This window comes from Dasypus novemcinctus, chromosome Y (assembly GCF_030445035.2).
Source record: "Dasypus novemcinctus isolate mDasNov1 chromosome Y, mDasNov1.1.hap2, whole genome shotgun sequence".
Lineage (NCBI taxonomy): Eukaryota > Metazoa > Chordata > Mammalia > Cingulata > Dasypodidae > Dasypus > Dasypus novemcinctus.
In genome coordinates this window covers 30,307,902-30,320,931 of record NC_092216.1, presented here as the reverse complement: position 1 = coordinate 30,320,931, position 13,030 = coordinate 30,307,902, and the positions used below count along the sequence as shown (strand labels likewise).

The following is a 13,030-nucleotide window of genomic DNA, read 5'->3' as shown; positions in this document are numbered from 1 at the left end:
GTATGATTTCTGCGTCTGAATTTGCCATGCGTTGTTACTAATTTCTGTCTCCATTACATGATGTTTGGATAAGATTCACTGTATACTTTTAACATATTTTCAATGTTTAAAAATACAACGGAAAGTTTTTCAGAGGCTAGAAGTCCCAAATCAAGATGTCAGAAAGGCCATGCTCCCTCTGAAATCTTTATGAAAGTCTTTTCCCAGGCCTCTTTCCTGGCTTCTGGTATTGGCTGGCAATCTTTGGGATTCTTTTTATTAAATATTTTCATACTACACAATATTTTTAGTGCATAATAACACAATCATAATGTTCTCCAGGTTCATGCAGGTTATCCTATACTTTGTGACTTCATTTCTTCTTACAGCTGCCTGATAGTCCACCATGTGAATGCACCACAGTTTGTTTATCTGTTCATCTGTTAATGGAGAGCTGGGTTGTTTCCAGCTTTTGGCAGTGGTGAACAAAGCTGCTGTGAACACTGGTGTGCAGATGTCTGTTGATGTCACTGCTCTCAGTTCTTCTGGGTATATACCCAGTAATGGTGTTGCAGGGTCATGTGGCAAAACTACATTCAACTTCTTTAGGAGCGGCCAAAAGAAGTTGTACCATTCTACATTCCACCAGCAGTGGATAAGTGTTCCTGTCTCTCCCCATCCTCTCCAACACCTGTAGTTGTCTGTCTTTTTAGTGGTGGCCATTCTGATAGACGTGAAATGATATCTCATTGTAGATTTGATTTGCATTTCCCTCAGTAGCCATGTTGAGCATTTCTTCAAGTGTTTTGGTTTGTTTTTGTTTTTGTTCTGCCATTTGGATTTTCTCTTTGGGCAAATATTTCTTCAAGCCTTTTGCCTGTTTTTGGTTGGGTCACTGGTCTTTTTATCATTGAGTTGCAACTTCTCTTTATATATCCTGGATATTAATTCCTTATCACACATGTGATTTCCATATATTTTCTCCCATTGAGTTACTGCCTTTTCACCTTTTTGACAAAGTCCTGTGAGGTGAAAATGTGTTTAACTTTGAGGAGTTCCCATTTACCTATTTTTTTCTTTTATTGCATGTGCTTTGGGTGTAAGGTCCAAGAAACCACCACCTAGTATAAGGTCTTGAAAAGTTTCCTGTGGCGGCTTGCTCGGTCGGTAGAGGTGGGGTCTGGCTGCGGACAAGGGGTCAGTCCAGCCTAGGATGAGGGGTCGGTCCCACTTGGGACGAGGGGTCAGTCCCACTTAGGATGAGCGGTCGGTCCGGCAGCAGACGAGGGGTCGGTCTCACAGGGGTTGTGCAGTTCGGCTGACGGGGTTGCCCGGCGAAGCCGGCGACGAAGGGATCGCCCGGAGAAGCAGGCGACAAACTGGGGACAAGGGAGGCCAGGCCCTTTTCGGGGGCTCTCAGGACTGGAGGGCGCACGGCAGAAGAACTACTGCGGAGACAAGGTAAACACGCAAGTCCAACTTTATTGAGGGAGAGGCAACAGTTTTGTAGGGGCTGGGGAAGGCTGATTGGTTGAAGCCACACCCTGCTCTGATTGGTTGCCGGAGAAAGGTCAGTGGGAGGTGCTGGATGGGGGAGGGGTGGTGGTTAGGGATTGGCTGTCGCTGTTGCTGGGGGAAGGGGCAGGGTTTAGGGATTGGTGGCTGCTGTTGCTGGGGTGGAGGGCAGACTTGAGTTTCCCGCCCACGCCTGGCTGTTGCTGCTGTTAGGGGAAGGGAAGAGGGCAGACTGGATTTTTCCACCCTGCGCCTGCGCAGGGAGAAAGAAGGCATCGTGCGGCGCTATCTGGGAGGAGGGGCGGCCATGGAAGCATGGCTGCCAAGAAGGGGAGACCCAAGGGCACTCTGCACCCATGCCGAGCTTCCTTCAGGGGTGGTGGTGGGCCTGACCAACCACCCCATTACAGGGGCAGCAGTTTGGAATAGGCCTACCATGGCCGCCGCCCCCCGCCAGGTCAGCAAACCACACTTCAGCCCGAGGGGTGACCGCAGTTTCCCTACATTTTCTTGTAGTAGGTTTATCGCCCTGACTTTTATATTTAAATCTTTGTTCCATTTTGAGTTGAATCCTGTATAGAGAGTGAAATACGGGACCTCCTTCATTCTTTTGATTATACATATCCAGTATTCCCAGCACCATTTGTTGAAATGGCAGTTTCATCCCATTAGCATGGTCTTGGTAGGTTTGTCAAAACAAGTTGACCATAGAGGTGAGGGTTTATTTCTGGACTTTCAGTCTTATTCCACTGATTGATGTGTCTCTCTTTATGCCATGCTGTTTTGACTACTGTAGCTTTGTATTATGTTTAAAGGTCAGGCAGTAAAATTCATCCTATGTTGCTCATCTTTTTTAGAATGCTTTTTGGCTATCTGGGTGCACTTTCCCTTCCAAATGATTTCGGTAATTACCATTTCTATTTCTGTAAAGTAGGCTGTGGGAATTTTTATTGGTATTGCATTGAATCTATACACCAGTTTGGGTAGAACTGACATCTTCATGATAATTAGTCTTCCAGTTCATGACCACAGAATATTTTTCCATATGTTTAGGTCTTTCAAAATTTCTTTACCTCTGAAAAACAAAACAAAACAAAAAATCTATCCATTACCTTCTTGGAGATGGGCTGCAGCTCAGTGGTTAAGCACCTGCTTTGCATGTAAGATGTCCCAAGTTCAATCCCTGGTAACTGAAAACTATCTAAGATTTCTTTTAGCATTGTTTTGTGGGTCCTGTACTTAGGTTAATTTGATTCCTAACTATTTGAATCTTTTTGTTGCTATTGTAAATGGATGTTTTACCCCTGATTTCCTCGTTACATTTCTCAGTAACTAGTGTACAAAAACATTACTGATTTTCCATGCTGATCTTTCATCCTGCCACTTTGCTGAACACATTTATTGTAATATAGGCCAAGTAGTTTTGTTACAGACCTTTCAGAATTCTCTAAACAGAGGGTCATGTTGTCCACAAATAGTGAGAGTTTAACTTCCTCTTTTCCAATTTGGATGCCTTTAATTTTTTTTTTTTCTTTTCTAAATGCTCTAGCTTGAACTCCTTCTCTAATATTGAATAACAGTGATAAGTGGGCATCGTTGTCTTGTTCCTAATCTTAGATGGAGAGGGCATTGTTTTATTTGTAAGTAATAGAAAATTTGTGTCCACAGATTTTTTAAAAATCAATTTTTGGATGCATATTCATAAAGCATAAAAATTATCCAAAGTTTATACTAAATGGTATTTGGTATAATTGCAGAGCTGTGAATGCATCAATTCAGTCATTATTGGAGTATTTTCATTACTCCACTAATAGTAAACCAAAAACAAATGAAAACTCTACCCCTTAACAATCGTTACTCAACCTATCCTTCCTCTGCCGCATATAAGTGCTATTTTGTTTCCATCGTGATAATTTAAATGTACTTAGACTTTATATGGAATTAGTCAAACAATAGGTACTACCTTTTGTCTATTTTCTTTCTTATGGTATATGTATTAGTTTACCAGAAGCGATGCTGAATCAAAATCCCAGAAATCTGTTGAGGGTTTTTATTTGGGATAAAACCTTACAGTTACAAAGTGAAGGAAAGTCCAACTGAAGGCTGCTTTCTCACCAAAGTCAGTTGCCACATGTTGAAGCAAGATGGTTGCTGCTCTCTGCCTGGTCTCTTCTTTCCCTCTTGTATTCCAGTCCTCTCTCTCCTGGCATAGAGGTCATTTCTCTCCAGGACTTCTCAGGCTCAGCTCTTCTATTCTCTTCCCTAAGTCACCTGCAAACTATCAGATGAATGGCTTACCTCTCCCTGGGGCTTTAGCTGATTCTGCCTTCTCCTTTCTGTCACATAGCAGGATAAAAAATGACATAGGTCTGTCTTCCTGTGTCTTCTTGAGTGAGTGCCCATTCACATCAGATCCAGCATGGGGGCGGGCACTCAATCTGCATTACACCCTATGGCATCATCAAATCTGAAAAGCCCTAACTCAGTCTTAAGAAGTAATTCAATCAAAGACACCTCCACCGAATTTAATGCAATCGAAGGCTGTCGTATCCAGAGGAACATATTAGTTTACAAACATAATCTTTCTCTTTTTGAGATTCATAAACTAATCTCAGGCTGCCACAGTATAGTTCCTTTTTTCCCTTTTTTTGATTCTTTTTTAAAGATACATAGATCACAAAAAATGTTACATTAAAAAATATATCGCCCCTCCCAAGCCTCTCACATCAAAACCCTCTTTCATCATTGTGGCACATTCATTGAATTTGGTGAATACATTTTGGAGCACTGCTGCACTGCGTGGATTATACTTTACATTGTAGATTACACTCTGCCCCAGTACATTGAGTGGGTTATGGCAGTATATATTATGTCCAGCATCTGTCCCTACAGTGTCATTTAGAACAACTCCAATTCCCAAAAATGTCCCCACATCATGTCTCTTCTTCTATCCCCCTGTTCTCATGAACTATACTGGCCACTGTCAACATCACTGATACAATTTCTTCCATTGCTAGAGTCACAGTAGTTCTATAATAGAATACAAGTAAGTCCACTCTAATCCAAATTTTATTCCTCCATCCTGTGGACCCTGGGATGGTGATGTCACTCCACCTCTAAATCAAGAGGGGCATTGACCCCACATGGTTGATGGATGGGATTCTCCTACCTGCAGTTGTAGACTCTCTCCATTCCCTGGTGTGGTGGTCGACCATCTTCACCACCCTGTTAGCTGACCTGAGTATGTCTCATGAGCCAGGGCTGAGGCTCATAGCCCAGCTGGCACATGGCCAGTCAAGAGATCCAAGTCTTTTGGGTACACATCTATCCCAGCACCAACCACAGGTTCAATAAAACTAAAAGAAGAGGCATGTGTAGACAGGTTACATCTGAGTCCAACTTCATCACACTCTGCAAAACAAATTCCAAAGTCAGGACCACTGACATGGCACTGAACTCCAGAATCATCTGCCATGAACTGGGTGTCTCCGTAGCCCTCAGGAGCACCAGTACCTGGGATTGTACCTTCTGGGATCCTGCTGAGATGTGCATACTGTGAACCCTCTGATGACCTCCTGATTCATTTTGAAGTCTCTTAGCCATAAAAACTCATTTGTCTCTTTACCACTTTCCCCTTTATTCAAGGTCTTTTTCTAGTTGTATCACCATGTGGTACTTGGTAGTTTCAACTACCTTTCCTGAGTATTATTCCACATACCCTTTTCCCCTTTATTCCAGATCTTTGCATTCTGATTTTAAAAGGATTCTATATGACAGCGCTTGAGTATTTCCCTAAATGGTTTCATTAATGTGGTTAGGAGTTGATTCCAGAACCGGTGTCTCAGTGCTCTTTGTTAAGTCTTCCCTTTATTTCTGGGTAGGGAACATGACTGGCTGAAGGAGGGAGACTTAGTTGGAAGATTTGAGAGGAGGTTGCTGCTGCAGAAGCCAGAGCTGCTCTGATTTGTTAGACAGGGATTTAAGTCTCAGTGTTATGAGTTCTTCTAGAGATCGCTCTTGCCCATCTGCCTTCCAACTGTTATTTTGCTGTAAGACAAATAAATACAAATAATCATTGGTGATTCCTGAGGTGTTTTGACTGAAAATACCTTAAAATAACTCCTTCAGGATTTACATAGTTTGCACTGTTCTGTGCATCATTTACACTCTTCTAAATGGCATAGAGCCTAGAGTTCTTTCAAGGTTGCAATTGAAATGAAACTATTAAATCTTAAGAGTTTCTCTATTAAACCAAGTTTTAAGTCAAACCTAAAGCCAAAACACAGTTTCTGACTTGCTCAACTCACCCTCATCTTCTGTTGCTGGAGAAAACACTTAGAGTCTCTACAACAATCACCTTCCTTGTACTCTCCACCTTCACACCGTCTCTGCCCTCCTTCCCTCCCAGCACCCTCCAGGCAAGGCCCAGATACAGAGTGTGAAAAGTGCTGTAACAGTCACAGAGTCACAGTGGTTAGATGCGTTCAGTATCTACACCCCTCTAAAACAGTGGAGAATGGGGAAATCGTGTAAAACTCAATGTCAGTTGAGGTTCATTTTTGATACCACCAGAAATTAATGCCTATGTTAGTGTAATCTTAGTATATGCTAAGTGTATAATAAAGAGTAACTGCATGCAAGATCATATACCTTTATTTCTTCTGGTCTGATGGGTGGTCTTGAGTAAACCAGGACAGGCAATAATTACTGTGGTGATTTCTGAAGATCTTTCTTAGTCACTTTTATAAGGTTAGACATTCTTTGTTGAAAAACATCAAGAGTTAAGGGAAATTAATTTTGTGATTCTTTATTTCCAAAACTTATTTCTGGAAATTGAATGGAGAAACTTTTCATTTCTGTTCAAGTTCTCACTTAGGTTTACCTGCTGAGACAGTAAAGTAGCAATTACTTCCCTTTCTTTCAAAAATATGCACTGTAAAATTTGAACATTCCTAAAATGTGAGTTGCCATACGGGGTGTATTAGTCAGCCAAAGGGGTGCTGATGCAAAATACCAGAAATTGGTTGGTTTTTATGAAGGGTGTTTATTTGGGGTAGGAGCTAACAGGTACCAGGCTGAAAAGCATAAGTTTCTTCCTTCACCAGTCTGTTTTCACGTGTTGCATCAAGATGGCTAGTGATGTCAGCCGGGCTTCAGGCTTCCTGGGTTCCTCCCTCTCAGGGTCTTACTTCTGTCTGGGTTTAGGGTTCTTCTTCCCTTCCAGGGTCTTGCTTCTCTCTGAGTTCAGGTTTCTTCTCTTCCTGGGGCTTGCTTCTCTTTACTCTGTATGCTTACTTCCCAGGGCTTGAACTTAAGATTTTAGCATCAGACTTGAACGTCATCACTTCAACATTAAGAAAGCTTGACTCTGTCCTCTGCCATGCCCTTTATCAGTGGGTCCCCACACAGCAAGTGGTAGAGACTTAATGCCCTAAGGATGTGGCTCAATCAAAGCCCTATTCATAACTTAATCATGCCCAGGTACAGACCCGATGACAAACATAATCCAATGTCTATTTTTGGAATTCATGCCCATATCAAACTGCTACAACCCACTAATTATTTTGCAGTGTGTTTTTAAGCCTCCACACATTTCTGATATTATCTCCTTCCCCTCTGTTAGTGATTTCTAGTTCCATTCTATTTTGATTCTAGAAGGTGCTTTGTAGAATTTCATTGTTTTTCATATTTATTTCGAGCTTCATTGTGACCCAATATCTGGTCTATTCTAGAGATAGGCTTCTGTATCCCCTATAATTGTTTTTACAATTTAAGTCTGTTTTGTCTGTTTTGCTATCCTATCCCTGCTTATTTTCAGCATGTGGTTTCAGAGGGTAATTGAATCCAAATGTATGTAGAAAGTTTAATAGGGATTATAAATGTGGGGAAATGGGTAGAGTTGGTGGTAGCACATTATAGTGAGTGAAAGGTACCGTTGGGAGGTTAGTTTGAATTCAAAGAAAGCTAAAGGATAATCTAGGGCAAGTTTCTTAAACTTATTTTCCATGGACCCGTTTCCTGTCAGGTGAAAACCATGGAACAATTCCTCACTGTGTGTAATAATATGAATATGCCACACCCACACTAACACATCCCCTTGAGAATAATGTTTTCATTTTGTTTTGTTTTGTTTTGTATTTCAGTTCAAGGTCAATGGACTTCTTGTTAAGAAACCCTGATCTAGAAACTGTATAACACTGTGATTTGGTATGGATGGTTGTGTTTAATAATGCAAACACACAAATGTTTCCCTATAAAAAATAGCTCGGGGACAGAATGAAATGACCTGGAGATAGCTGTCCTAGGCTAAGACACCAGGCAAAGGCTGGACACTGATCAGAAGAAAGAGGAGCTATAGAAGGGAATCTCAAGGCTAATACTGTGAGTTGCAACAAGCAGGTGCTAATGCTGACACCCTTCACCCCTCCAAAGACAACTTTGAATTCTGAACAGAGAAACCAAAATCAACTAAACCCAGAAGAGAATGGAGAGACCATCGCATGCCAGGCACCATGTGTCTTGCTGTGTGGCAAAGGAGCCAAGGATCACCAGCAGCCAATCATCAGGAAGAAAGCATTTCCTTGATGACACCTTGGTTTGGAAGTTTTCCATACCTCAAAATGTAAGCCACTAAAAACCCAGTGTTTAAACCAACCCATTTCATGGTATAATATAGAGTAGCCAGGAAATTAAAAGTGATTTTAGTACAAGAACTGGGATGCTGCTAGTCCAAATACCAAAAATGTGGAATGGCTTTGGAATTGGTTATTGGGTAGAGGCTGAAAGAGTTGTGAGTCGCTTGATAGAAAAACCTAGATTGCTTTGAAGAGACTGTTGGTAGACGAATGACTACTAAAAGTACTTCTAATGAGGCCATAGGCAGAAATGATGAATGTGTTACTGGACTCCGAGTAAAGGCAATCCTTGTCTTAAAATGCAAAGAACATTGTAAAACTGATTCTGATGTAGAATGGAAGGTAGACCTGAAATTGTTGAGCCTGGATATTTAGCTGAGCAGGTTTCCAAGTTGCGTTTAGAAAGTGCAGCCTGGTTTCTTCTTGCAGCTTATAGTAAAATGAAAGAGGAAAGGGATAAGCTGAGAATTGAACTCTGGGACACAAAGGAAACAAAAACCAATGAGTTGGCAAATTCTGGGTTTTATGAAAGTGACTCCCCAAAGAAAGTGCTCCATGTGGGGTTTAATTGAAAATAGAATCAGTTATGTCAGTGCAAGTCATATGGGAGGTGCAATTACCCAGGAAAGATCTGTGGAAAGTCCTACTTTCTGATGATTTGGCTCCTGTGTACTACATGCAAAATCATCACGTTTTTTGAAAGCTCTGCCTGGAACCTCTGCCAGACTGGACTAAAAGGGATAGAAAATGGACATAATGGAGAAAAAAATATTTCAAAGGCAGTATTATGTAATCTGAGGATTGGATCAAAGATGTCTTTCAGGCCAAGAGAGCGGGCCTACTCATGTGTGTGAGTATTTCCGGGTGCTTGGAGAGGGTGAACCTTCCATGCTAGTGTTAAGGAAGACTGCTACCATCAGAGTGTTCTCAGAGGTTGGAGGATGTGCTCTCAGGACGGCAGGGTCTGGCCATTACCCCAGTTTTTTCATAGGGTGAGTCCTATCCCCAGGGATTGTGGAGAGTACCCGTATTTGATAAGGGGAAACTGCCCCTGAATAGGGTGGTCCTGCCATTCCATTAGGACCAGAGGACAAATCATGGTTCATAGATGACTTTCAGACCTTGAAATCTAATGACGTATGCCCTGCAGCAGGGTTTCAGAATGGTTTCATGCACATAACCTGTTTTCCTTCTAATTTCTGTGCACGGGAGTGGGAATTTGTTCTAGTCTGCTGAGCTGCCAAAATACAGATACCATGAAATGGAGTGTCTTTTAACAATAGAATTTGTTACCTCACACATTTACAATTTTGAGGCTGAGAACAATGTCCAAATTCAGGCATTATCAGGTGATGTTTTCATACTGAAGAGACTGCCAGTGATCCCAGACTCCTCTGTCATGTCACATGGAAAGGAACATCACCATGTCTGCTGGTCTCTTCCTTCTCTTCTGGGTTTTATTGCTTTCATGACTTTCTCTCTTTTCTTTCTGAATTATATTCTCTTATAAAGGACTCCAGACTGGGCTTCCTGGCTCCGGCCGCCGCCGCCCGCCAGTGCCAGCCGCGCCGGGCCGGGGTCCCGAGGAGCCGTTGCGGTTCCGGTTCCGGGCCGAGGCCCGCTTGTGTAGAAGCTGCCGCCGCCGCCCGCCAGGCCCGTCGCTTGTTCTTTCTCCCGGTCGCCATCCTGCTGGCGCTCATCTCCCGCCTGCTGGACTGGTTCCGGTCGCTCTTCTGGAAAGAGGAGATGGAGCTGACGCTCGTAGGGCTGCAGTACTCGGGCAAGACCACCTTCGTCAATGTCATCGCGTCAGGTCCATTCAGTGAAGATATGATACCCACAGTGGGCTTCAACATGAGGAAAGTAACTAAAGGTAACGTCACAATAAAGATCTGGGACATAGGAGGGCTACCTCGATTCCGGAGCATGTGGGAACGGTACTGCAGAGCAGTCAATGCTCTTGTTTATATGATAGATGCTGCAGATCGTGAAAAGATTGAAGCCTCTCGAAATGAGCTACATAATCTTCTAGACAAACCACAGTTACAAGGAATTCCAGTGCTAGTACTTGGAAACAAGAGAGATCTTCCTAATGCCTTGGATGAGAAACAGCTAATTGAAAAAATGAATCTCTCTGCTATTCAGGATAGAGAAATTTGCTGCTATTCAGTTTCCTGCAAAGAAAAGGATAATATAGATATCACACTTCAGTGGCTAATTCAACATTCAAAATCTAGAAGAAGCTGAAGAATCTCCTGAAGTCTTCCAGTCCTTCTTGGCTATAATCCTAAAATTATTGTCCGTTCCTCTGAAGTACTTCCCAGAATACGGTCCTCCTAAACCTAAGAAATTGCCTTTTTCAGAGTTTATTTCTCATGTGCACTGCTGAAGACGTGCATTCCTAATCCTTCATAAAGAACTGGCTAGAGTTGTCATGATAAAGTCAGCACACACATAAAAAGGCTTCTTGCACATACTTGTCTTAAACAGTGTGCAGAGCTTTTTAAAAACCATATTTTGACCACCTTAAATCAAGAAAATTGCATATTTCTGTTCTGGTCTTTCAGGGCCAGATTTTTATATTGATTGTCAGTAAAAGTCTATCTGTGATATTTAATTATAGAGTCCAGTAGCTTAATACTAAAGATACTGACTTAAGACAGCATGAAGTTTCTAGTGCCACTCACAGTATTTAGAAAACCTTTAAGCCTGACTCAGGTGGGATATAAACATAGTGTTTATCTTATCTCACAAATGCATGTGAAATGTATAATTACACCTTAGGAATTAAAAAAAAAACATGGTCTGCAAAGTGGGAACAGAGGCACCAGATCAATGTTCTTATTTGATGATGAGATCTTACCTGATTGTTAAAAGTGCTTTCTGAGATTTCTTCATCACCAGATTGCAGTTGGGGATACGGGAGGAACAAAGGCATGCTGTTTTATATCTGTCTAGATCATTACTTCTCTCTTTTATTTCTTTCACGGTTCATCCACTTTTTTAAGGGGTTGGGAATTGAAGATTTTCTCAAAAGTTTTCATGAATTTAGAGCATTTCAGCCAATGTAATAAAACCTGTTAAGAATGTCACCTTGTTCAAAAAAAAAAAAAGGACTCCAGTAAGAGATGTAAAACACCACTCTGGGCCACAACTTAGCTAAGTAACCTAGTCAGAGGTCCTAATTAAAATAGGCTTAAACCTACAGGAATAGATCTTTTATAAGAATATAATTTTCTGGGTTTACACAACTTCAAACCTTCACAAAAAAGTTTATCCCATGACTATCCCTTTGTTCTATATTGGAAGCAGATAACTTATTATCTAGATTTGAAAAGGTCCACAAGGGGACTTCCAGAAAAATAGCAGACTAGAAAGACATGCGCTTCACTTCTCCAGAAAAATAGCTAGGACACAGGCTGAAACAGACAGGAGAAAGATCTTCTAGAGTTTAGGATACCAAGTGAAGGCTGGACACCCCCCAGAGGAGAGAGGAACAAACGAGGGAATCACAAAAGCAGAGCTGAGAGGTGAAAACATCAGCTGTTACTGCTGGCACCTCCCCACCACACTAAAGATATGTTAGAATAATCGGGTCTCTGGCTACAGACAAAGTGAGCTCCAGGGATCTGCCACCTCACAAAAGGGGAGAGAGAGGAGCATAGACAAAGGCTGACAACATTTAACCCGTAAATTTGGTTTGCTGTGTTCCCATGAGCTCTTCTGGACTGGGTGAGATCATGCCATTGTTGCCTTGTGAGACAGCAAGGGGCTAAATATATACAACCCTCCCAATCTCCTCTACTAACCAGGACTGATTGTTGAGGACCCAAGAGAGGAGTGAAATTATTTTCTACGTGGAAAAGTGAGGGGGCTGCAGAGAAGGCTGGAGAACTGTCTCTGAGAAAGTTTGAATTATGAAGCTCTTACCTTCCAGGCAGGAGCCTCGGTCACATTAATCCCATCTGTGTTTCAAGGTCACCATCTACTGGTAGACCAAGGAAGTGCATGTAAGAAAATAAAAAATAAGTAAGAAAGGCTTTTTCTGGCCTTTATAACTTACTTTTCCAAAGCTGTAGGAGCAGGACTGCAACCAATTACTGGGTCCAGAACCCAATTTTGAGCAACTAACAGGGACAATTCTAATGATCCAAGCTGAACCAAGAATCAAAGAGCAGTGGTAACACACAGCCTTCCTCCACTAAATGCCCACAAAGGAGAAAAAAAGTGAGTATCTGATTAAACTACATCCTAATCAGATAGCTAGACATTAGCAAAAATTAGGAGCCATACTAAAAAAATGGAAGAACACGGCCCCAAAAAAGGAATATATCAAATTCCCAAGAGTTGCAAGATTTGAGAAAACTAATTAACAAATTGCATACAAATTTCCCCAATCAAATTAATGAGTTGAAAGACAATATGACTGAAGAGATAAGTGACAATAAGAAACCATTGAGTGGTACAAAGAATTTGAAATTCTGAAGAGAAAATAAACAGAACTCATGGACATGGAAGTCACAATATGTGAAATAAAAAACACATTAGATGGTCATGGCAGACAGGGTTCACTGCCATGTCAGATGGCCCTTCTTTGGAGCTCATAAGACTTTCATCATACTTTACTGGAATTGCAGTTGGTGTTGGGGTTTAAGATATATTTAGGGGATTTGAATCTCTGGACTGACAATATGATAGCCAGGCCCTGAACGTCAACAGACTCCAGCTCCTACAATCTGATTTATTGGACTCACCTCACTCAGCTAAGATGGAGTTGAAGAAGGACAACCACCACACCAGGGAGCCAAGAGTGCCTACAACTGAAAGCAGGAGGATTGCATCCAGTATCCATGTGGAATCTGAGCCTCCTCCTGACATAGAGGTGCAACGGACACAACCAA

At 41.8% G+C, this 13,030-nt stretch overlaps 1 pseudogene; it reads left to right on the top strand.

The window, feature by feature from the left end:
- Positions 1 to 8,339: 8,339 nt before the first annotated feature.
- LOC139438315 (ADP-ribosylation factor-like protein 8B pseudogene) lies at positions 8,340 to 10,376 on the top strand (annotated as a pseudogene).
- The last annotated feature ends 2,654 nt before the right edge of the window (positions 10,377 to 13,030 follow it).